Source organism: Pipistrellus hanaki (assembly GCF_964339955.1).
Source record: "Pipistrellus hanaki genome assembly, chromosome: 1".
Lineage (NCBI taxonomy): Eukaryota > Metazoa > Chordata > Mammalia > Chiroptera > Vespertilionidae > Pipistrellus > Pipistrellus hanaki.
The window spans coordinates 117,037,172-117,062,842 of NC_140503.1; the positions used below are offsets into that span (position 1 = coordinate 117,037,172).

General features: G+C 40.7%; 2 pseudogenes across 2 annotated transcripts in view; both read left to right on the forward strand.

Annotated features, from left to right (window-relative positions):
* The window catches only part of LOC311620782 (patched domain-containing protein 3-like), a 28,433-nt pseudogene extending 17,417 nt beyond the window's left edge, over positions 1–11,016 (forward strand). The window contains exon 2 of the transcript in view: positions 9,515–11,016. The product of the transcript in view is annotated as a patched domain-containing protein 3-like (transcript). The remainder of the gene's footprint in view (positions 1–9,514) is intronic.
* A 2,090-nt stretch (positions 11,017–13,106) lies between these two features.
* Positions 13,107–25,671, forward strand: part of LOC311620790 (patched domain-containing protein 3-like) — a 30,995-nt pseudogene continuing 18,430 nt past the window's right edge. Inside the window, exons 1-4 of the transcript in view lie at positions 13,107–14,639; positions 16,284–16,402; positions 18,765–18,910; positions 22,043–22,789. The product of the transcript in view is annotated as a patched domain-containing protein 3-like (transcript). The remainder of the gene's footprint in view (positions 14,640–16,283; positions 16,403–18,764; positions 18,911–22,042; positions 22,790–25,671) is intronic.

Here is a 25,671-nt window from a genome sequence, read left to right on the forward strand (position 1 = left end):
CTTAGCCTTTCCTACTGTCAAACGTGTAACCTCTATAGGAAATCTTCCTCCTGCCAAACGTCACCATCTGCCTCTTTACCTGGCAAACTTATTTGTGGTCTGCATGCTTACTTTAAAACACACCCAGCAATGCAGAATGGTACACCCACTGTGGAGAACAGTATGGAATTTCCTCAAAAACTAAAAACGGAACTCCCATTTGATCCACTGATCCCACTTCTAGGAATACAACCCTAGAAACTAGGAACACAAATGAGAAAGTATATATGCACCCCTATGTTCATAGCAGCACAATTTACCATAGCTAAGGTTTGGAAACAGCCTAAGTGTGCAACAACAGATGAGTGGATTAAAAACCTCCAACTACGTTGCTATAAAAAAAGAAATTCTTACCATTTGCAACAACATGGATAGAACTGGAGACCATTATGTTAAACAAAATAAGCCAGTCTGAGAAAGATAAATATCACATGATCTCAGTCAATATAATGAACAACATAAACTGATAAACAAAAACAGATCCGGAGACAGAAGCATTGATCAAACCTCAGAGGGAATGTCGGGGAGGATGGGGTTAAGGGGAAGAGATCAACCAAAGGACTTGTATGTGCGCATATAAGCCTAAGCAATGGACACAGACAATAGGTGGGGAGGGCATGAGTGGGGGGCTGGTGAGGCAATGGAAGGATAAGGACACATATGTAATACCTTAATTAATAAAGGAAAAAGGCACAACTACCTTTTTATTTATTTTTTGAAAGTTTAAAAAAATTCATTAGAAAGATGAGGAGAGACAGGGAGAGAGAGGGAATATTGGTTCCACTTATTTATGCATTCATTGGGTGATTCTGGTATGTGCCCTGACCAGTCATTGAAACCATGGCTTATCAGGGACAATGCTTTAAGTAAGCAACTGAACCATCTGGCCAAGGCCTCACCCACATTTCAAAAACTCTAATTCTCATCATGGACTTAAAGAGGCTGGCACATCCAACACGCCAATACAAAAGAATTAACAAGGATAATATTAAGCTCCTAATGTGCTTTGGCACCTAGTAGTACTGAATAAAGTTAGTAAGTAACAGAAATGACAATGATACTAACAAACTATTAGAGGAGAAGGACTGTGTTGTTAAACTGTTCCTATTCTGCAACATCAGAATAACAATTAGCACCTAAAAAACACCTGAGAGTTAAATAGCACACGATGAATTGGAAGAATGAATAAGTTATTTTTAACAATTTCTTTGAAAATTCTGTTTAAAAAACAATCAAACACATAAATAAACCAGGGGACATCTCTCTCATATTATGAGAACCTTCAAGGTCCAAGTGCTATTCCATAGTTGTATTTCCTATAACATGCAAACCAACCTACACAGCCCTCTGATAAAGGTCAACTAAGTCCAAGGTGTCCTCAAACAGTTCTGATTGCACAACAAACTAGGTGCCACATCTGGGTAGCACACTGGCATTTTTGTTTATTGTGAAACACTCTTGTACTTTTATTATCATTTCCTGAGTTCCAGTTTGGGCTCTTTGAATATTATTATGATTACCTTGACATTATTATGATTATGCCAACAGAGCATCATATTCTAATGATATTACAGTGTCCTGACAATTATCCAACTAATGAAGTGAACATATTTCATTCTGTTTTGACTTCTGAGCAATGACGTTGATAATAGTGAGACCTTGTTAATATACTATGTCAAACCTGCTATGCTTCTCGGCAGTCATTGCATTGCTGACTTCAGTACTTTAGTAGAAAGCTTTAAGACACAATCTCTTTGGCACTGTTGCACACTGGCTAAGTGGTGTAGCTCTTATGGTTTGCTATTGTTTGTGGTTCCAGGAAGGTATTATTGAGTTTCTAGTTTTAGTTACTTTTTTAGTGAGACATATCACTGTGCAATACCAAGTATTCATTTACTAAATATAATCCATTAGACATAACAGCTAAAGCTAAGATCCATTTTTAGAATAAGTCCAATTTGTTATCATGTGAATATAGTTGAAACACACAACTTCCTAAATTAACATATTTTTTTATTTTTTACATAAAGATATCATATAAAACACTTTAGGGATCAGGACTAAATCAATGAACATCTTTTCAAATAACATTGCCCCAGATTTTAAATCACCTATGATTAACATTTTCAATCATACTGAATGCTATTTTATTAAGAAAGAGATTAAGAAAACATACATGCAACTTACACATCATTGGAATTTTTTCACTACTCTTTCATTTCTAAAACTGCCTTACTCTTACTTCATTTATGGTAGGTGCATCAAGAGTAATTCACTATTAGAAGTCTTACCAAGATTGCTACTTTCAGATTTTGGAGGTTTCTTTTCTTCTTTGCATTCACAAACTAGTTGTTCCTTGCTGGGTACAAAAAAAAATGATGATAAATAATATGAATATGAAAATATTCTCCAAATACAGTAAATTCTAAGAATACTTCAGATAATATCAAAGCTAATATTAACACGTTAATTATATCAAATACTTCAAATTTCTAAGTCCTACAAACTTTATGAAGCATGGAAATTGTTTTTAAGAATGTGAAATAGTCATATTTGAGGGAAGTATAGTTCTGTGAATTAAGTAGAGTTAGCTTGACATAATGGCAAGTGTCTTGAACTCAGACATCTTAGTTCTCTAACCAACAGATATTTGTTCTCAAACAAGTCACTTTCTTTGGCTCAAAGTCTTCCGCTACAAAATAAAAGAAATTTACTGCCTTATTATAAAGGTTATTACAAGGATTAAGTGAGATAATACAGTGAAAAGAAATGCTCAGAGAAGCAGTAAGCAAAGAAAAAAAATCTGTTCATAAATTATATTTATTGAAACCATTTGGAATGCCAAGTAAATCCCAATATGGGATTTTCATAGTTCCTAATATTTAAATGTTGCAGGTCTCAAAAAATATTATTACATTGTGTTATGTCTGTTCATTCTTTGTAATTTGTAATTCAGGTTATCTCAGTTAATATATAACTTGCAAATAAATGTATGTACAAAACATTTCCTCATCAAGTCAGCTAACACAATGCTCCCTTGTTTTTGCAGCAAAACCTACCAATAGCAGAAAGAAAACTAATAGAAGCCAGGACCTGGCCTGGACTAGTACTATCCCTTCTCTACCTACTGACACTGTGAACCAGCAGATCTTTATGTGAATGAAGCTTAATATTCTTGTCCATCCCCATTGGCTTGGGAGATAGAATCCTACTGGTCACACATGGATACTGATGAATCATGGATGGAGCCTTAGCAATTGTAAGGCTCAATGACCTATTTTTTAATCAGATTTTTCTGCTTTCCCTGTGAGGCATAATTTAAAATATTTTGAAACTTTAGGTAAATTCAACTCACTTAGGAAAGATTCATTGGTATGACAAAGAGATTCCTTGAGGGGCCAATGAAAATTATGGAATCTGCCGAGACCGGTTTGGCTCAGTGGATAGAGCGTCGGCCTGCGGACTGAAAGGTCCCAGGTTCGATTCCAGTCAAGGGCATGTACCTTGGTTGCGGGCACAAGATGTGCAAGATGTTTCCCTCTCATCGATGTTTCTAATTCTCTATCCCTTTCAATTCCTCTCTGTGTAAAATCAATAAAATATATATTTAAAAAAAAAAGAAAGAAAGAAAATTATGGAATCTAAGGCAAGGTGGTGCCCACTACTGTGGGACAGTGATGTGGCATCTTCCACTACCCAAACAAAGATGCTCTACAGGATTTAAAGTGAACAGATCCAGTAACAAAGGAGAAAGGAAAATCTGGTCTTTTCCCGAAGCTGTATTTGAACCTCTCTGGCAGCTTAGAATAGTTCCAAGTAATGCCTGCCACGGAAAAATACAAACAAAAAGCTCCAAGGGTAACTAGTCTACAAAGATGTAGGATAAGGAGTGAGCTCCACATGGACTTTCCAGGACATGTGTGTGGCACATATGCTGAACATATCGATAAAAGCATATGCATATAAAGTAATAAAAGGTTGTGACTTTCAAGTCCAAGAGAGAATCAACATGAAGGCCCAGGAAGATCAATCATGACTATATGACCAGTTTCAATCGCAGTTCTGCAGAAATGGGATTTACCTCTCCAGAAGACTTGTGAGAGAAGATTGCCTCCCTTGGACTTATGGGATCCTTTATGTTCCTGAAGAATTCAAGGGGGAGAGAATAGGAGATAGCCTCCAGAAAATACAGGTTTTTCTGCTGAAGTGAACCCTTCAAGACCCCAAATAACTAGCTACAAAAGTCAGAGATGAGACTTTATTTGTAACCCCATGCATAGAAGTTTTACTTGGAATGAACATAGAGGGTTTACTTTTAAGATAAAGATCTTAAAAGTTCTGAGGTGAAGAATCTGGCCATTTTGCTCCTCCTAACTAGACAAGCCTTTGCTTTGTTTCTGGCTGGAGACACACACTAATTCACTGCCACTCCCAAACTGCCTGAACCAAACTATGAAATCTCACCTGGTACATAAAAAGAATCAGTGAAACCATTTTAAACCTCATTTTAGTGATAACTAGCATTTTAAATCAAATACAAACTAAAACCACTCACAAAAGCATATTCTTTGGCAGTCCACCCACAGTTAACTTGAGAAAAGACATCAGTACCTTGCTGAAGAAGAATCCTGACTGTATTTGCGGACTCATCTTTTCCAGCAAGCTTAAGGGCTATGCATATAACACAGAGATCACTTCCCCTTGGGAATCCTCAATTGCAGCTAATTACTTCAGCAGCTGATTTGGTATACTCCTCACATTAACATGGGATATGTCTGCCTAGAGCTGACCATTTTACTGCTAAGTGTTCAACTTTATAAGTTATCTGCAAGGGTAAACTGAAGGGACAAAATGGACGCCTCTTGCCCCTTTTGGGTATTGCTCATTTAAGTCCTCTGACAGATAAGAGAATGTGCTGTGCTCACCAGCCTGAAGTAGGGGAAGACTTCAATGAAGATGCACCACTTGGCAGGATGTTAAACACGGTTGAAGTACTAAAGTTTGTTTTTATTAATTAATTGCCAGACTTCCTTAAACTCCTGAAATTCTATGTGCCTTTGTTTCTGTCTATAGAAAAATGGAGAATCCTGGAGCTGGCAGAAGGGGAGAAAATAGAGTGAAAGAGACATCAAAGAAAGAAGATAAATTGAAAAAAAAAAAGAAAGAAAAAGAAAAAAGAAAAATCAAGGAAACTCATGGAAGGGGAAAACAGGACTCTAGGAAGAAAAGATAAAACTTCACATCACTAGGCAAAGGCACCAGCCTGAAAGAAAACCAGACTGGGAAGTTAGTAAGTAGAGAAATCAATTCAAAATATCCTCTAAATACACCTTGAATTTAATTAGCATAACATGGCTTATACACAGATATCTTTTACTTAGAGATAAATAATTCATCTCAAGAAGAATAGATATCATTTTACCTAACAACGCTTACTTGATTAGGCCTTGCTTAGGTACAAGCTTTGATTCTGTGGCCATGGCTAACTGAGGTGGGCCCTAAAAGGTTTGTGGGGGAAAACAAGATTCTATTTACCACTAAGATAAATGCTTGGACTAGTTGGGCCTCTTAGAAAAACACTAAATCAGAGTTTCCAGAGAATGTGATTTCACTTTCTCAGTTGATCCAATTCTCTTTTGTATTTTCCTGCCTTTGTATACAAAAACTTATCAGTGTACTAGAGGCCCAGTGCACAAAATTCATGCACAGGGGTGGGGTTAGGGTCCCTAAACCCAGGCTGCCCCCTCTTACAGTCCCGGAACCCTCAAGTGATGTTCTCCTCTGCGGGAGGCCACAAGGATTATGAGGGGAAGGCATTGCCATCATCACTCTGATGCTGCTGTCATTGCTGGCCAGCACAGCTGCAGGCCCTGAGCCCTTGGTTCTTAGAGCTGGCCCCGCCTCCGCCCACTGGTGTGTTGGGGGAGGTATAGGGCCAGACCAGTTGGGGGAGGGGCTTTGGAAGGTTGAGGCACAACAAGTCGCACCCCATCCAGCCTCTGTGAAAGTGTGGCACCTGGACTGGGCCCACAATGCTGCCTCTGTGGCTGCCTCTGTGGAAGGGGCAGCACTAGGACTAGGCTGCAAGGGATGCAGTGTCCCCTTCTTGCCGCCTCTGCAAAAGGAGCCACAGTGCTGGACCAGCAACACTGGACCCACCTGTTCCTCCTGCACCTCCCATGTGGCTTTGGCCCTCACAGCCAGTGTGGCTTTGCCCAGATGGATGTCCTAGAGACTTCTACCCTAATTAGTATATAACTCATTACCCTTTATTAATATAGATGTTGAGGGACAACAGATTATATTTGGGAGCCAAGCTGGTTGACATTCAAATTATGGGTCAGCCACTTGCTAACTATGGAATCATATGTCAATGTATGCACTTCCCTGAACCCAGTTTTCTCTTTAATAAAAACTAGGCTACAATAGCACAGATACTTTGCAGAGCTATTGAGATGACTATAATGTCTAGGCCAGTGTTTCCCAACCTTCTCTCATGATGAGAATCACCTGGTGGAGTTGTTAAAACACAGATTCCTGAATCCCAACTAAGAAGTGCTAAACTAGAATTTTTGGGAACATATAGGTAAAATTGTATACTTAACTAGTGCTCTAAGACAGATTTTATATACAGAGCACTAAGTTAGGTATGCAATTTTACCTATATGTTCCCAAAAATTCTAGTTTAGCACTTCTTAGTTGGGATTCAGGAATCTGTGTTTTAACAACTCCACCAGGTGATTCTCATCATGAGAGAAGGTTGGGAAACACTGGTCTAGGCCATAGCAGAACACTCTAGAAATTGTAGTTTTTTTCTCTGCACTCCCTTAACATATAACTTTTAAAATCCATAAAATCCTACCTGTTTAAAGAGCCTTCTTCAGAAATCTGATCCACTATTAAAGAAAAAGTAAAATACATTTTAAACAATAATAGAAAAAGTCATGACTTTAAAAGTACTGGACTAATGCTTTGTTATAAAGCATCCCTTTGGACCACACCTGAAGACTACACTTGAGTGAATATTAATCATAGTATTGGTGGGCCAATAACACATTAAGAATATTTACTTTCTCATTTTAAATATACCAAATTCAAAAGGGAAAAAGGAATGGGATCTACCAAAGTAGGATTCTACCTTTGACTGCTATGTACAATGAACATAATCCTGCCCAAACCCCATCAGAAAATGGTATTGTTAGTGTAAAAAAAGGATCATGGAGTAGATAGTATGGGTTTTCTAGACTCGCTCCATTTTGCACAGTTGAAAGAGAGTATACTTATTTTGGCCTAACACAGCACAGCTTCTCCAGCTCTTCAGTGAAGACAAGCCAGTTTAGAATGAACATCACAAGGCAGCTTGGTTGCTAGCCACTACACTTTGGAGCACAGCAAACATAGGAAACAGACTCTTCTGGCCCCATTTCCAATTGCAAGATAAGTAGGAGAGACCTTGGGATTCTAACTGTATAAAGTAGAACTACTTGAGAGTGTCACTTTTCATTGTGAAAGTCTCTCTGGGCCCACCTCGTAGAGCAGGATAGTCCAACCAGTGAGTGCTCTGCAGCAGTGTGCGAGGTCATTTTTCTCAACCTTTCCTATTAGGTGGCCAGGAGAAATCATGGTTTTTTAGTGTGTATGGCATATGTCATCAGATCCTATGCTTATGAGCAACAACAAAAAAACACAAAGAACAGAGAACTTCTTGCATAAATACATCCAATTACCATGGAATTTTTATTTTTTTTTAACACACAAAAAGATACCTCCTGCATGATGCCAACTACACAACATTCAGGAAAAGGCAAAACTATGGAGACAGTAAAAATGATAAGTGGTTTCCATGGCTGAGGGAGAAGGTAGGGATGAATAAACAGAGCACAGAAGACATTTAGGGCAGCAAAAAGATTCTATAAGATACGTGTCATAGTACATTTGTCAAAACCCATAGATTATAAAGCAACAAGAGTGAACTTTCATGTAAACTATTGAGTTTGGTTGGTAACAATGAGTCAATGCATATCCATCCATTATAATAACTGAACCTCTTAGGTGCAGGATTACAAAAATGAGCTGTGGGTGTAGGGGCTGAGGGCTATGGGCACTCTGTACCTTCTATTCAATATTGTTTTGAATCTAAAACTGCACTAAAATAAGGCTTATTAACTTTTCTTTATAAAATTTGTCTGCTGAATCTGCTATTAACATACTATATATCAATATATTAACACAGTTACATTAGAAATTAACATAAATATCCAAGTATCAGAATATGGGTATCACCCCCAAAATTCAGTAAAACATATAGAAAAACTTAAATAAAGTCAATAATTTTAATTGTATACTAGGGAAAGAAATTAAGTAATAAACATGATTGAATATGTTGCTTTATAATTATAAATGTGGATTTAGGGAAATATAAATAAAAATGGAATCATCAATGTAATTAAAAGACACTTTTTATTCTAATTTTAAACAGAAATTATAATGCTGATTTCATCTAGAAATTATTTTAAAACATTATTTGGATAAAAAGGAAAGCTTATCATTGCCTAATATTGCACTGATAATTTCTATGCAAATACTTATTAAATACTCACTAGGAGTCCACAACAGTAACCAGCATTGTAAGCAATTATGGATGATGTAACTGAAACCAATACCATATTATATTGTCATATTGCTTGCTTTGAAAATAAAGTTTTAAGTCAAGGCAAAAACTCAGTCAGAGCTATAACTGCTGTGCAGAAAATTTTTATTCAGCAGGCCCAAGACTGCTGCTCTCCTGAGAAAGTCCTATTTAATAGCTGCCCTTGACTTGGTGTCTGAATCTGGGGAAGGTATCCCCCTTTCCCTAACTAAGAAGAGTGGCCCGCTATGCCTAAACACTTGCTTTCCTTTTGGGAATCTAGAATTTAAATTCAGCCTATTGAGAAGATGCCCATGTGACTTGCATGCCATAACTACCATGGCATTAAATCTAACAAGACTGGTAAATGACACCCTAACTGATAGAGAATTAGCCTGTGGACTCAAGGGTCACAGGACCAATTCCAGTCAAGGGCATGTAACTTGGTTGGGGGCACTAACCAGTAGGGAGTGTGCATGAGGCAGCTGATCCATGTTTCTCTCAAATGGATGTTTCTAACTCTCTATCCCTCTCCTTTCCTCCATGTATTTAAAAAAAAAAGTCAATAAAATATATTTTGTTTGAGAGAGAGAGAGAGAGAGAGAGAGAGAGAGAGAGAGAGAGAGAGAGAGAGATGTGAGAGCACAACATTGATCCATCACCTCCTGCATGGCTCCTACTGGGGATCAGCCCATAACCTAGGCATGTGCCCTGACAGGGAATCAAACCAGTGACCCCTAGGTGCATGGGATTATGCTCAAACAACTGAGCCACATGGGCCAGGGAGATCTGTTTAATTTTTTAATAAAAATTAATTTTTATGAAGGTTGTTTCTTTTTTTAACAGGTGTTGGGGTTGATGACATGTTTGTTATGATTTCCGGCTGGCAGAAGACCAAACTCGTGGATAGCATAAGACATCGTATGTCCAGGACCTATTCAAAAGTGGCAGTGTCTATTACAATCACCTCTGCCACTAAGATTCTGGCCTTCTATACAGGGATTATGACCTCTTTCAGATCTATACAGTACTTTTGCATCTATACAGGAACAACCCTGTTCTTCTGTTATTTGTATAACATCACCTGTTTTGGAGCATTTATGGCCCTGGATGGTACTAGAGAAGTAGCCTGTCTACGTTGGTTAAAAAAGCCAAATACGCCTAACGAGAAATGTTCCGCTTTAAAAAGATGCTGCTGTCTCCCATTTGATTCTCTCCCAGATGAACAGGAAGCTGATATTCATCCAATGAATTTGTTCTTTAGAGATTATTTTGGCCCTTTTCTCACATTCAAGAAGACCAAGTTTTTTGTAGTGCTTCTGTACCTGTTGTACCTGACAAGTAGTATATGGGGATGTTTCCCTGTGCAGGAAGGTTTAGACCCTCGAAATTTGGCAAGTGACGATTCCTACATTACACCGTATTTTGATGCAGAAGAAGGTTATTTTTCACTTTACGGTCCCAAGGTTATGGTTATTGTTACTGAAACTTTTGACTACTGGGATAAAGATGCTAGGCAAAAATTGGAACAATGTCTGGCAGATTTTGAAAAAAATGGCTTTGTAGAAAAAACACTTACCGAGTTTTGGTTATGAGAATATGTGCAATATATGAAAGATAAAAAACAAGATATAAATGATAAGAATACTTTTATGAACAGTATTTCCAGGTTTTTTGATTTTCCTCATTTTAAGTATGATGTTAGTATTTCATCATCACATGAAATCACTTCTTCCCGGGCCTTCGTTCAGAGCATAAGTATTTCTACTTCAACCAATAAGAAAAAGATGTCAATCTAGTTCCGACAGTTGGCCAAAAATTGTGAAATTCCCCTAGTGGTGTAGAACCCAGCATTCATATATTTTGATCAGTTCACTGCAATAATAGAAAACACTGTTCGAAATGTCATTGTTGCATCAGTAGCTATGTTTGTTGTTTCCATATTGTTAATTCCTCATCCACTGTGTTCCTTGTGGGTAACTTTCGCTATTGGTTCTGTTATTGTAGGAGTCACGGGTTTCATGGCATTCTGGCATGTCAATCTTGACTCCATATCTATGATTAATCTTGTCTTTTGTATAGGGTATTCTTTTGATTTTTCTGCACACCTTTGCTATGCATTTGTTTCTAGTTCTATGCCCTCAGTAAATGACAAAGCAATTGAGGCGTTGTATATGCTAGGCTACCCTGTGTTACAAAGTGCAGTTTCAACAATCATAGGGGTGTGTGTCTTATCTGCAGCAGAAGGATACATCTTCAGGACATTTTTTTAGGTTATGTTTCTTGTTATGCTATTCGGGGCTGCTCATGGTCTAATTTTCATTCCAGTATTCTTAACCTTTTTATGAAGGTTTGTTTGAAAATCCATTAACAAATCAAAGACCAGTTATAGAATTCCTGATTGCCCCAACTCAATCTGATAAAAATGCACTATTAACAAAAGTCAACAAGCTAAAAACAAAGGCACATTTCCTTGAATTGACAATCCCATTTTAAAATGTTATTTAAAATATCCTAGAAATATTCATTAGTCTTTCATTAAAATATTTTTATCACATTAGAAATTGTTGTCATATTTATTATAATCTATGCACGATGAAGTATAAGGTATACATTTTCAGCACCCCCCCCCCCGCCTCCCCAAACTTATTTCATCATTATAGTTCCTCTTGGAATTCAAGTGTTTTATATATTATACCATAAATGGAATTTTAAAAAATCCTCACCCGAGGTTAATTTTTCCATTGATTTTTAGAGAGTTAAAGAGAGAGGAAGAAACAGAGACAGAGAAATATTGATGTGACAGACAAATCGATTGGTTGCCTCCCACATACCCACAGGTGCCCTGACCAGGGCCAGGGATGGAGTCTGCAGCCTAGGTACACTAATTGACCAGAATGGAACCTGGGACCCTTCAGAACAAAGGCTGACACTCTAGCCACTGAGCCATACTGGCAGGAGCAATATTACTGTATTTTTATTGTACTTTCTGTATGTATTATTATGAAAAAAAGTTTAATTGACTTATTCTCCCATACTGGGGCTAGTCTATGTGTTTTCTTAATGGTATTAAAATGAACTTAAGTTTTTAAAATTTTGAAATTTTATACTTTTGGTTAGTGTTTTCAGTGTCCTCTCTAAGAAATGTTTGTTTCTTCCAAGATTATAAAATATTCACCTGTCAGACATAGATATAAGTGGTGCTCACCTCCTCCTACAACCACATCAAAATTATAGCTACACGACATAACAACCCTCATTCAGAACTTCCTAAATTCAAGCTGAAAGGAAGTCCTACAACTATAAAATTAAAGGAGAGGCCACATCAAACCCGGTAGGAGTGGCAGAGATGAGGAAGGGCTGATCCCACTCCCAATGCATGGTGGATAATGATCTGGAGGGATATTTTGGCTATGCAGTTCCCCTCTGAGGATGAACTCTCCCCTCTCCCAGCTCAGGGTTTCAGTGCCAGGAACAGAAGTCCCATAACATGTGACTATAAAAACCGGTATGGATTGAAGCTGAGACTGCTAGAGTTACTCTTAAAGGGCCCACATATGGACTTATTTGGACTCACACTACCTCTTGAGTTCCAGCTCAAAGGCAGCAGCTTGAAAGGCATGAAAGACATATGGGGAGGAACTGAATTAATGGCATCAGGGTGAAAGCTAGAGGGCCAACCTTCTACCAGACAGGGGTGCTTGTAGAGGCTCCCTTTTATGAGCACATTACCCTCAGAGCTAGCAGACAGGTGCCATATCTGAAATTCTGTTAATATGGCTCAGACTGTTTGCCCCACACAACATTAAGGCCCACTCAAGCTATTTCCAGTAGCTTTATCATAGGAATAACCTGGCTCCAGCGTCAGATTTTCCAAAAATCTCTCAGGCAAGCAGCATCTGGCCTCAGCTCGCCCCATACCTCTCACTAAGTGGACCCAGGACTGGCAATAGCAGAAGCCAGCCTTGGTTCACAGCTTGGCCTTGACAGGGTATCTCCAAGCTCAGCACAAGAAGTAGCCATCCACAGATGACTTTCTAACTTATGCCTGGTGGCCCCAGTCAGTGGCTGATATTGGCCTGGACCTTCTAGGAACCCCAGAGCCAGTGCACCCAGTTCAGTGTGGTGGGAATCAGTACACAGTCTGTCTTCAACTGAAGGGGCTCAGAAGCACCGCTGCCATACCAACTGCCTGGAGGCTTCGCTCTCCTGGGCCTTCGGATGGCTGGGGTGGCAGGTGGGCTCACACCCCTGGTTCTTCCTGCTGATGCCCATGCTGCTGACAGCTACTCTGAGCACTGGCTTCATTCACCTGCTCAAGGACATAGAAGAGGACCCCAAGGAGCAGTACACCCTGTCAGGAGCCCGGCCAAGGCAGAACGGCGCTTTGTGCAGCAGCATTTCACCAGTAATGACTCTTTTCACTTCTCTGTCTTCAGGATGGCCACTGAGGTCTATTTTGCTTCTATTCTAGTGGTGACCCACACAGCCTCCTTGCTGGAACAAGAAATCTTGGCAGAAGTTAGCAGACTAGACAGTGCGCTGCAGGCTCTGAATGCCACCCAAGAAGACTAACCCAGATCCTCTTCAGTCAGGCGTGTGCTAAGAACCAGGGCATCTGTGTGCCCTCCAACCCCCTCCTGTTCGCCGGGCAGTTGAACAAGAAGCTTGACCTGCAGAGCATCACCTTCCCCATCTACACCCTAAAGGGCCAGCCTGTCTCTCTGGCCGGCACCCTTGGTGAAACCATCTTAGGCAAGTTAAGTGCTGCCCAGTGAAAGCTCCAGCATCCAGACAGGAGCAGCCATGAACAGACTTCTTAGAATCTTCAGGAAACCGTTGGAAATCCGTTGGGAAACTGTTGACTGGGGTGCAGATAGGTGCTCACCCAGCAGCTACTGGCCTTCTCTTCATGGAAATGAGTCTCAACATGTCTGAGGGTGGCCCAGATATGGAGCCAAAGCCCACAGAGGAGCAGCAACCAGAGCCCCTGCCTAAGTCATCGGGGCCTGGACCAGACCTGGATGAAGGGGCAGATCTGCAGGCAGCACCACACGCAGACAAGAAGCCAGAGCTGCTCTTGGAACAGAAATCAGACCTGGACTTGGCTTCAGGGCAGCAGGAAGAGCCACCAGGAGCCAAAGAGCGTAAGAGGTTCAGTTCAGTGTGGTGGGAATCACCTCACAGTCTGTCTTCAACTGAAGTGGCTCAGAAACACCGCTGCCATACCAACTGCCTGGAGGCTCCTCTCTCCCGGGCCTTCGGATGGCTGGGGTGGCAGGTGGGCTCACACCCCTGGTTCTTCCTGCTGATATCCATGCTGCTGACAGCTACACTGAGCACTGGCTTCATTCACCTGCTCAAGGACATAGAAGAGGACCCCAAGGAGCAGTACACCCCTGTCAGGAGCCCGACCAAGGCAGAACGGCGCTTTGTGCAGCAGCATTTCACCAGTAATGACTCTTTTCACTTCTCTGTCTTCAGGATGGCCACTGAGGTCTATTTTGCTTCTATTCTAGTGGTGACCCACTCAGCCTCCTTGCTGGAACAAGAAATCTTGGCAGAAGTTAACAGACTAGACAGTGCGGTGCAGGCTCTGAATGCCACCCAAGAAGACGGAACGCAGATCCTCTTCAGTCAGGCGTATGCTAAGAACCAGGGCATCTGCGTGCCCTCCAACCCCCTCCTGTTTGCCTGGAAGTTGAACAAGAAGCTTAACCTACAGAACATCATCTTCCTCATCTACACCCTAAAGGGCCAGCCTGTCTCCCTGGCCGGCACCCTTGGTGGAACCATCTTAGGCAACCGGGTGGGAGTAAACCATTTACTCGTGGAGGCCAAAGCCATGCGGCTGCAATATTACCTGAAAACCCAAGAGAAAGAGAATCGTGAGCATAGCAAGAGGTGGAAGGTACATTTCCTGGATGAATTCAGCAATATTGAAGAGAGTTTGGCCTTGAAGATGATCCGGGTACCTGGCAGCTGGGGTTGACAGGGAGGCCAGGGGAAAGTGGGAGGGTAAGAACACTTGTTCCAAGGACCATAGATCCATAGATGGCAATAGCACTCTCTGAGTGAAGGAGACCTTGACTTGAAGCTAGTCACGTGCTACTGTATTTGGCACTTAATCCAACTTTCTTTAACACCCTGAAGAATGCCACAAATCTTAGTTCTTTGTAAATATTTGGGTGGAAAAGACAAATGCTCCATCCTCAAGGTTGGTCTGTTCAGTACAGACATTGATCTTCAGGCTTAGTTTTGGGGATGTGTTTTCTAGCCAAATTACTTGGGAATTCTTACTTTTAGTTAAAGTCTTTGCAGTTTCCAGGAGCCCCAAAAATTTGTTTGAAGTTCACTGGAATAAAAAACAACAAACAAAAAAACTGCAAGCAAATGTTCCATAGTTTTACTGAAAATGATATCTAGCTCAGCTGCTTCTTCTTTTTTTTTTTTTTTTTTTTTTTTTTTTTTTTTTTTTTTTTTTTTTAGTATATCATAGTGCCAGAAACATGATAACTGTTCAGTAATTCCTGGTTCAGCAAACCTACTTCTGAATAGCTTGGTGAAAGTGAGACACCCATTGGGAAAAGCCTTTGAATACCGAGACACCCATTGGGAAAAGCCTTTGAATACCAGGCCTTCTGAAATATTCAATTAAATAGTAAAATACAACAATCCAATAAAATTCTAGAAAAAGCCACAAGATCTTTAATTATTTATTATTTTTTAAAACATATATTTTATTGTTTTTTTTACAGAGAGGAAGGGAGAGAGATAGTTAGAAACAACGATGAGAGAGAAACATTGTTCAGCTGCCTCCTGCACAACCTGCACTGGGGATGTGCCTGCAACCAAAGTACATGCCCTTGACCAGAATCGAACATGGGACCTTTCAGTCCACAAGCTGATGCTCTATCCACTGAGCCAAACTGGTTTTGGCAAGATCTTCAATTATTAATAACTAGAGACCCGATGCACGAAATTTGTGCATAGGGAGATGGGAGTCCCTTAGCCCGGTCTGTGTCCTCTCACAGTTCGGGACATCTCAGAGATTGGGCCTAAACTGGCACTCAGATATCCTTCTGGCAGTCCGGGCTCTCACAGCCACGCACTCCTAGCTCCTTACTGTCCACCTGCAGCTGAGGCAGGAGAGGCTCCCGCCACCACCTCTGCTCTTGCTATCCAGAAGCCCAGCTTCTGGCTGAGCAGCACTCCCCCCGTGGGAGCACACTGACCACCAGAATGCAGGTCCTGATTTGAGCATCTGCCTCCTGGTGGTCAGTGCACATTCTAGTGACTCAGTTGTTGTCTCTCAGTTGATTTACATATTACACTTTTATATAGGATTTCAAGGTTTTATGAAAAATCTAGATTTTGTATTTTCAGAAATTTTAAAATTTTGGATTTTTGTAAGAAACTTTAGAGAGCATGCCAGAAATTTGGGGGAAGAAGCAAATCTATGTTCTTTATTCTAAAATGATAATTCATGTTTTTTGATCTTTTAATGAATTTGAATATTTCTTCATCAATAAGCTAGAGTGTTTTAATAGTGTTTGTAACTCATTCACAAATATTGTAATTAAGAGTTACTCATCTGAGTACATTTCTGTGGCAGGTGGTCTACTTTACAACACTTTCTAGACAACTGGAATTTGAGGCAACTTCAAAGATGGTGATCCCTTTATTTTATGTGGCTTATTTTCTAATCATATTTTCAATCACATCATGCTTCAGGTATAATGTTTGTTTTTATAAATGATTTTTTAATTTATTGTGGTAAAACATATATAATATATATAATATAAAATGTCATTTTAACCATTTTGAGTTAACAATTCAGTTATATTAATAATGGTCAGAAACCTGTGCAATTGGTTCAATTATCTGTTCCCAAATATTTTCCATTACTATGAGTAGAAATGTTGTACATATTAAGCAAGAACACCCCATTGCCTCCTCCCAGCCCTGGTAAACCTTCAAACACTATGTCTCTGTGAATTTGTCTATTTTAGAGATTCATATAAGTGGGATCATATAAAAATTGTCCTTTTGTGAATGGTTTACCTCACTTAGCACAATGTTTTCAGTGTTCATCCATGTTGTAATATGTATCACAACTTTATTTTTGTTGCTAAATAATATTCCATTGTATGTATTTTATTTAGCCACTTGTCTTTTGATGGGCCCCTGGAAATATTTCTACCTTTTGGCTATTATGACTAATGCTTCAATGAACATTAGTATACAAATGTCCATTTGTACTCATTTTCAATTCAATGAACATTAGAATACAAATGTCCATTTGTACTCATTTTCAATTACTTTTCATTATATATTTTGAAGTAGAATTGCTAGTGTGTGATAATTCCAGGTTAAGTTCTTAAAGAACTGCTAAACTGTTTTCCATAGGAAACACCTTTTAGTATCCCACCAGCAACGTCTCCACTTCCTCGCCAAACTTGCCATTTTCTGTTTTATGGGTTATAGCTCAATATTATCTATGGGTAGTTGCTCCATATTATCTCAACGTGGTTTGGACTCACAATTCCCTACTAACTAATGATAAGTAGCTTTTGATGTGTTTATTGGCCATTTGTACATCGTCTTTGGAGAAATGTCTATTCAAAGCCTATACTCATTTTTAATGTGGTCATTTGTCCTTCTGTTGTTGAGTCCTGTTATTGATGAATACTTTATATATGTTATATATTAAACCTTACCAGAAAGATATATGATTCCACCACTCACTCTATGAATTATTTCTTCACTTTCTTTTTTTAAAATTAAATCTTTATTGTAAAGATTATTACAGATATTCCTCTCCCCCCCCATACCTCCCTCCACATATGCAAATTAACTGCAATCTTTGTTGTGTTAATTTGAATACTTACTCTGATTGGCTGGTAGGCATGGCTGGTGCAGCAGAGTGATGATTAATTTGCATATCACTCGATTATTAGGTTAGAGAATATACACTGAGTGGCTAGATTATTATGCTTTCAGAGATAATAATCTGGCCATTCAGTGTATATTGTGGTTAACAAAGAATATACAAAAGCTCCTTCTAAAATATTTTCATGATTCTCCTCTACAAGTGAAGTGAGCTGTAGAAAAATTGCTACTAAATGAAAAACAAAATTTTTTTTTGAATCACACAACCAACGTCTTTTTTGTTGTTGTTGGAAAATCATAAATGGTTTTATATTTTACTTGGTTAACTGCTTCAAAACAAATGACTGATACCTGCCTTTAGATATCTTTAATAGAAGAGAGAGCCTACATTTGAAAACTAGAAAAGTTGACATTCAAATAATGACAGCATCCCTTCTTTCTATCTTATCTAATAAAAGAGTAATATACAAATTGACCATACCTCTGCTACACCCACAAGCCATGCCCACCAGCCAATCAGAGAAAGTATGCAAATTAATCCCAACCAAATGGCTGTGGCCACAGATAGCAGGAGGGAGGCGTGGGTTTCCCAGGCAATTGAAGAAGCCAAGCTTTCCACCTGCCCTTGCCAGCCTAAGCCTCCACTCAAGGCTACAAAGTTTCAATTATAGAAGGTAAACAAATCCAAACAGAAATAGCTGCTGGCCATGGCCCGAGCGGGAGGCTTGGCTCTGCTTCAGGCTACAAAGTCTCAATTGTAGAAGGTAAATAAATTCCAGATACTAGGGCCTTGGCTTGGGTCCCCTGGGGGAGTGGCTGGCCTGCAAAGCACCACAGGCCCCTGGCTCAGACAGTTGGAAATCCCTTGAGGGGTCCTAGATTGAAGAGGGTGCAGGCTGGGCTGAGGGACATTTCCCCCCCCCCCCGACCCCCCCATGCATGAATTTTGTGTGTGTACCATGCCTCTAGTCAATAAATAAAAATCACCCCTGGAAGTTTAATAAACGTACAGATTTCGAACTTTTCTGCTTCCTCTCTCCCCCACCCCCTTGCATTATGACAGAAATTTAAATGTCTCCACCAGAAAGGTGTGGGAATTGTTGCCCAAGAGGTTTCTAAATACATGTCTAAGTGAAAACTGTTATGAATTGATGGAATTTCACTGCCACCACAAATTCTATGATTTTTCCCTCCAAATTTACAGGTGCAACTGTGTACGAAACAAAATGTTTGTTGCAATTTTTGGAGTGATTCCAACTGCCTTGGCAGTGTTCAGCGGCTTTGGCCTGATGTTGCACATGGGGGTGCCATTTGTGACCATAATTAAAAATGCACCATTTCTTGTTCTAGGTGAGTAAAACAAAAGAAACTACACACTGAGTATGTGGGGGTGTAGGATACCTAAGAAAAGAGCTTATTTTACATTAAGCAAAATAATTATGTGTAAGTGGCTCTACAGATCCAAAATGAGGTGCCAGAAACAAGAAAATAAAATGTTATTATGTATTTTTAGAGATGAAAAAATCAAGCCACCCAAAATGGAAATGCAAGGAACATGAACAGACTGTACACTCACATACACACCAAGATTGAAAATATAAGTAAAAACATTTGATTTCTCCATTAATTAAGGGATTCAAATTGAACCAAAAGTGAGATACCTCATTTTCTTATTAGATAAATAAAAATTAGTAGGATTGAAGTTTTTGGTAAAATTATGTACAAATGAGCATGCATATTCTGCTGGGGGAAGTTTTAAATTGGGACACTCTTTCTTTCAGTACAACTTTGCAACAACAACAAAATACTTAAAATTTAAAAGGGGCCCTGCCAGTGTGACTCAGTTGTTGAGCATCAACCTGTGAACCAGGAGGTAGGTCATGGTTCGATTTGTAGTCGGAGCACAAGCATGGGTTGTAGGCTAGATCCCCAGTAGGTGGTGTGTAGAAGGCAGCCAATCAATGATTCTCTCTCATCATTAATATCTCTATTTCTTTCTCCCTCTCCCTTACTCCTCTGTAATCAATAAAATATATTTTTAATAATATTTAAAAGTGAATATCTTTGATCTTTCAATTCCACTGCTTGGAATTTGTCCTATTAATTAAACAATTGCTTGAAAAGTAGAACATGTTCATTTTGGTATAATTTAGAATAGGAAAATATTGAGAGAAAGAAAACTAATCCTATATCAAGATGGGATTGATCAATTCAAATATAGCATATTAAAATTTTGAAATCATTTTCAGTCTTTAAACAGAAGTAGACACATTAAATGAAAAATGAAATATTACATTTCATGAAATAGTAAATGAAACAATACTAGTTATGAAATGAAATGTTTGGAATTAAGTGGTACAATTATATCTGTATATTTGCACAGAGCAAATTCTGAATGGATCAACACCAAAATATTAGCAGGAATTATCCCAAGGTTGGAATTACAGTTATTTAAATTATTAATTTGTATTTCTCTGTAATTTCAGAATTTGTTTTAGAGTAAGCATGAAAAAACAAAGGTGTTTAATTTTGGAAAATAAGCAACTTATAAGAAATAATATTTGGTTTCCTGTGGGAGATAGTGGATTAGCTATAAACTGGATGTCAGCTTATTTATTCGAGCTCTTTAGTGCAAACCTTCTTCCTATACACTCACATTTAACCACTCAGTGTTCCCCACAGCAACAAATAAGTAAACTGTGTATCCTGACTTAACATAAACCATTTTTTGTATAGTGTGTGTGTACATAGGAGTGTATGTGTGTGAGTGTTTGTGATTGCAGCAACTCAAAAACTATATGTGTATAATTTCTTAACAATGTTCTATAAATAATAAAACTAGTTGGTTGGTTTTCGCTTTTTATATTTTTTATTAATTTCAGAGAACAAGGGAGAGTGAGATAGAAACATCAATGATGAGAAAGAATCATTGATTGGCTGCTTCCTGCACACTCCCCATGGATGATCAGGCCCGCAACCCAGACATGTGCTCTGACCAGGTATTAAACTGTGACCTCCTGTTTCAGAGGACAATGCTCAGCTACTGAGCCATGGTGGTTGGGCAAATACCAGTTTTAAGATATCTAATAAATATCAGGGAGTTCATTCTTGGTTATTTTAATTTAGATACTCCTACCATCATCATACCCATAGAACATCTGAATCAGAGGCAAAGTTGCAATCTCCATTGTAATCCATGCAATCCATAAAGATGATCCCCCAAATATAATTTAAGATTAGCATTTTAGTTCAAAGTACTGATTGTATCATTACTCTAGTAGAAAGCGTGAGGAGGTAAAATGTATCTGCAGCATGCTATGCTATTCTTTCTGATCCCCTTTCTTCTTTGTAGTACTCCTTTCCCAATTTCAAAGTCTGCTTTATTTCAAAAAAATAATGACATGTCAATGTAGAAAAGAACTAATCACCTACTAGGCATTAATATGTAAAGGACCCTTGAGATTTATTTTGGGATATAAATCCGATATTAAGAGTACTTTCATTTTAATGAGACAAGACCTTAAACTGGGAAAGTGAAGGAATGAGAGCATTCTGTCTATAGAAAACAGCAGGGAAACTCTGTGTGTGTGTGTGTGTGTGTGTGTGTGTGTGTGTGTGTGTGTGTGTCTATAAACTATGTGGTGCCTCTCAAATCATACCACCTTGATAGCTAGATGCTAACTGTAGAACAGGTAAATCCAGCTTATATTTTAAGCAACAGAATGATTGCTCATTGTGTTTGTGCATTAGTATGAAATGACTTAGGAGAGAAAATGGTTTCTCAAGTAGTCTAGCAGAACAAAGATGCATTGCTAACCCTGCTTCCAGTAACAACCAGTCAACCAGGTTTTCTGACTCATCATTGAAACAACTTTAAATGAAGATTAGGAGTAGAATATATTGTGCTATGTCCAAAGAATAGGAGTATGTATGAAACACAAAGCTATTGCAGAAGAAGGAGTGATGATTTCTGTTGTGGATTCAGAGGCAATGAGAGACCTAGCATCAAAGCACAGATTGGGCAAGGTAAATAAGACCTGAAAGAAATGAAAAATAAAATGGTTTGCATTGATCTCTTTGCGTTTGTAAAATAAGTTGTTATTGATTTTCAGACAGAGAGGAAGGGAGAGGGAGAGGGAGAGGGAGAGAGAGAGGGAGAGAAAGAGAGAGAGGGAGGGAGGTAGGGAGGGAGGAAGGGAGGGAGGGAGGGAGGGAGGGAGGGAGGGAGGGAGAGAGAGAGAGAGAGAGAGAGAGAGAGAGAGAGAGAGAGATGTGAGAGCACAACATTGACCCATCACCTCCTGCATGGCTCCTACTGGGGATCAGCCCATAACCTAGGCATGTGCCCTGACAGGGAATTAAACCAGTGACCTCTAGGTGCATGGGATTATGCTCAAACAACTGAGCCACATGGGCCAGGGAGATCTGTTTAATTTTTTAATAAAAATTAATTTTTATGAAGGTTGTTTCTTTTTTTAACAGGTGTTGGGGTTGATGACATGTTTATTATGATTTCCGGCTGGGAGAAGACCAATCTCGTGGATAGCATTAGACATCGTATGTCCAGGACATATTCAAAAGTGGCAGTGTTTATTACAATCACCTCTGCCACTAAGATCCTGGCCTTCTATACAGGGATTATGACCTCTTTCAGATCTATACAGTACTTTTGCATCTATACAGGAACAACCCTGTTCTTCTGTTATTTGTATAACATCACCTGTTTTGGAACATTTATGGCCCTGGATGGTACTAGAGAAGTAGCCTGTCTACGTTGGTTAAAAAAGCCAAATACGCCTAACGAGAAATGTTCCGCTTTAAAAAGATGCTGCTGTCTCCCATTTGATTCTCTCCCAGATGAACAGGAAGCTGATATTCATCCAATGAATTTGTTCTTTAGAGATTATTTTGGCCCTTTTCTCACATTCAAGAAGACCAAGTTTTTTGTAGTGCTTCTGTACCTGTTGTACCTGACAAATAGTATATGGGGATGTTTCTGTGTGCAGGAAGGTTTACACCCTCGAAATTTGGCAAGTGACGATTCCTACATTACAACGTATTTTGATGCAGAAGAAGGTTATTTTTCACTTTACGGTCCCAAGGTTATGGTTATTGTTACTGAAACTTTTGACTACTGGGATAAAGATGCTAGGCAAAAATTGGAACAATGTCTGGCAGATTTTGAAAAAAATGGCTATGTAGAAAAAACACTTACTGAGTTTTGGTTACTGAGGAATGGAAAATGACTGACCTTGCCTGGAGGTTAGAAAGTTGCTACTAACCCCTCCTGGACCTGAAGGCCAAATCAACAGTCTGGGGTAGTTAAGGCTGAAGTCCAAATCAGCAGGCTGGGTTAGTCAAGGCTAAAAGAACAGGACAAACCAAGAAGGGAGATTAGGCCATCTGGCCGATGCATGCAACCACAAGGTTAAGTGATATAGAAACGACCTCCACCCCCCTTTTTTGAAATGTGCATAAAAAGCTGGATTTGTAACTGCTTGCTGCCGTTTGCTGCCTGCTCCATCCTGGTGGCGGCAGCCCAGATTCGAAACTGTAATAAAATTTGTTATTTGACTCAGCAATTGGCTAGTTGGAGTTATTTCCCGGGCAGGGGTCTCTTCCTCTTGGGTGGTCTCTGCTCCATTCAACATTTGGAGGCTCGTCTGGGATGAGAGACCCCCAGACGGGCAGACGCCCCATTCTCATAGTCTGGACTACTTGAACGGCGCCGGTAAGTAGAGGCCTCATTTGTTCCTTGTGTTTCTTGTTCTTGGTTGCTCGCGAGCGCTTGGGATCAGAGAACGGCGGGACGCTGCCAGAAGTTCTCAGATCCGGCCGGAGTGGGGGACGCCCCACCTGCGGTCTTGGTTTCTTGTTGTTTGAGTGGGTGAAACTGAGAGAATGTTGTGGTATGTTTGGTTGTTGGTATTTCTAGGAATGTTGTTTGTTGTTATTATTGCTGTTGTGTGTGAATTGCGCCGCGACTCTCGGTTGGTCCCTGGGGGACGCCTGTTCTTCCCCTGCTGGGACCCCGAAAGGCAGTGAAGATTGCCTTTGCGCCCGCGACCGCGCTTGCATGGGACCCCTGACCTACGTTGGGTCTCTGGTCACTGAAATCCTAATTGTCCTCTCCCTCACGGCCAAGATGGGACAGGACAATTCAAAGGGCCCCTGGAGCCCTCTGGAGTGTCTGATGAAGAATTTTGCTCACTTTAAGAAAAGAGCTGGAAGCTACGGGGTCACAGTGAATGTTTATGATCTTAGAAAATTTTGTGAGCTAGAGTGGCCCACTTTTGGTGTTGGATGGCCAGATGTAGGGACATTTGAAATGTCAATTGCAGCGAGGGTCCGGACAGTGTGCTATGGAAACCCCGGGCACCCTGACCAGATCCCTTACATAGACACCTGGATAGACATCGTTGTGGATCAGCCCTCGTACCTGAAGGACTGTGGTTGCCGAAGGAAAAGAGGGAAGAGAGAGACTGCCCGGGTGTTTTTGGCAAAGGGAGCTGGTGGAGGAAAGAAAGTCCCTGTTCTTCAGACGCCCCCTGAGAGTCCCCGGCGGGTCAGAAGGGGTGAGAACCCCCTGCCATATCGGGCGCCTCCAGTCCCAACAGCCCCTCACCGGGACGCCCCACGGGAGGAGAGAGAGAGCCCCGATTCCACTATCAGCAGTCCCCACCACACACGGAGTGGGGTGGGGTTCGGGGCTCCTGAACCTCCCATGGGAGTGTTCCCACTGAGGGAGACTGGTGAGAGAGATGAGATAGGACGGCCAATTCGTACCTATGTGCCCTTCACCACCTCAGACCTCTATAATTAGAGAAATCAGAATCCATCCTTCTCTGAGGTTCCAGAGGAAGTTATCACCCTCCTGGAATCCGTGTTTTGTACACATCAGCCCACTTGGGATGATTGCCAACAACTCCTCCGCACCCTTTTCACCACGGAGGAGAGAGAGAGAATTCGAGCTGAAGCTAGAAAACAGGTGCGGGACCAGAGGGGGGAGGTCACCGCGAATGAGCTGGAAATTGAGAAACAATTTCCCTCAAACAGGCCCGCATGGGATCCAAATACCCGGGGAGGAGAGGAAGCTCTCCACCAGTATCGCCAGGTTTTCTTGAGGGGGCTCCGGGCGGCAGCTCGCAAGCCCACGAATCTTACTAAAGTAACTGACATACGGCAGGGCCCTGATGAGAGCCCGACGGCTTATCTTGAGAGGCTCCTCCAGGCCTACCGGACCTAGACGCCCATTGACCCTCGGGCTCCGGAGAACCAACCTGCTGTGGTACTCCTGTTTATTTCCCAGTCAGCACCAGATATTAGGAAGAAGTTACAGAAGTTACAGTTAGATGGCTTCCAGGGCAAGTCTCTCTCTGAGTCGGTGGCCATAGCCCAGAAGGTATATGATCAGAGGGAAGACCCAGTAAAAACTACCCAAGAGTTATCTCAGAAAATGGCCAAGGTCCTACTTGCCAAAGAAGGCAAGGACCGGAAAGGGGAACCTAGAAAAGGCAAGGGCAACGGCAGAAATCGTTAGGCAAGAACCAATGTGCCTATTACAAGGAAGAGGGACATTGGAAGAAAGACTGCCCCCAGCTAAAGGAACAGAAGACAAAAGGCCCTGTCCCTGTCCTAGTGGAGGAGGTGGACTAGGGGTCTCGGGGTCCCTCCGCCCTCCGGGAGCCCAGGCTAAAACTCTCGGTAGGAGGGCAACTCATTGACTTTCTTGTGGATACCGGGGCCACGCATTCTGTAGTACAGGCCCCAGTGGGCCCCTACACCTCCAAGAAAGTGCGGGTAGTGGGGGCTACCGGCACTACCAAGAGTTATCCCTTGTCGGAGGGAAGAATTATAGAATTGGGAAAGGGCCTAGTAACCCATCCCTTCCTCGTAATACCAGAGTGCCCGGACCCCCTTCTTGGAAGAGACCTTCTCCACAAATTAAGGGCCACTATCACCTTTGATGAGAGGAACGAGCCTCAGGTGGAGCTGAACGGGGGCAAACTCCCAATTACTGTTCCTGCAGAGGAGGAATACCTTCTATTTGAGGAAGAAGCCCCCTGGGGGAAAAACCCCTTAGCCCGATGGCAAAAAGAAATACCAGAGGT